The sequence below is a fragment of the Arachis duranensis genome, chromosome 10, assembly GCF_000817695.3.
Source record: "Arachis duranensis cultivar V14167 chromosome 10, aradu.V14167.gnm2.J7QH, whole genome shotgun sequence".
In the NCBI taxonomy this organism is placed as follows: domain Eukaryota; kingdom Viridiplantae; phylum Streptophyta; class Magnoliopsida; order Fabales; family Fabaceae; genus Arachis; species Arachis duranensis.
Genome location: NC_029781.3, coordinates 53,866,115 through 53,866,599, shown reverse-complemented (window position 1 = coordinate 53,866,599; position 485 = coordinate 53,866,115). Strand labels below are relative to the sequence as shown.

Here is a 485-nt window from a genome sequence, read left to right as displayed (position 1 = left end):
AATTGCACCCAATCAGGGAACATGTCAGGTGGGCATTTCCTTGTCAATTCTTTGAATCTCTCCCATGCCTCGTAGAGAGTTTCACCATCTTGTTGTCTAAAAGTCTGAACCTCAGATCGAAGCCTATTGACCTTTTGTGGGGGGTAAAAACGTGCCAGAAACTTGCTTTCCACCTCATCCCAGGTTGTTAGGCTCCCCCTTGGGAATGATTCCAGCCACTTAGTTGCCTTGTCCCTAAGTGAAAATGGGAACAAGAGCAGTTTATAGGCATCTTCCTGGACTCCATTGGACTTCACAGTGCCGCAAATTCTCAAGAATTTTGTGAGATGTTGGTTTGGATCTTCATTAGCACTCCCACCAAATGAACAATGATTCTCCACCAGTGATATTAGCTGTGGTTTGAGTTTAAAATTGTTGGCCTGAATGGGTGGTTTCTGAATGCTGCTACCACAATTCTCAGATGTTGGGTTTATGTATGAACCAAG

At 44.1% G+C, this 485-nt stretch overlaps 1 non-coding gene across 1 annotated transcript; it reads left to right on the top strand.

The window, feature by feature from the left end:
• Window positions 1-21: 21 nt before the first annotated feature.
• On the top strand, window positions 22-125 carry LOC127743273 (small nucleolar RNA R71). Its single transcript, XR_008004667.1, has one exon. It is a non-coding gene; the product is annotated as a small nucleolar RNA R71 (small nucleolar RNA).
• Window positions 126-485: the final 360 nt, after the last annotated feature.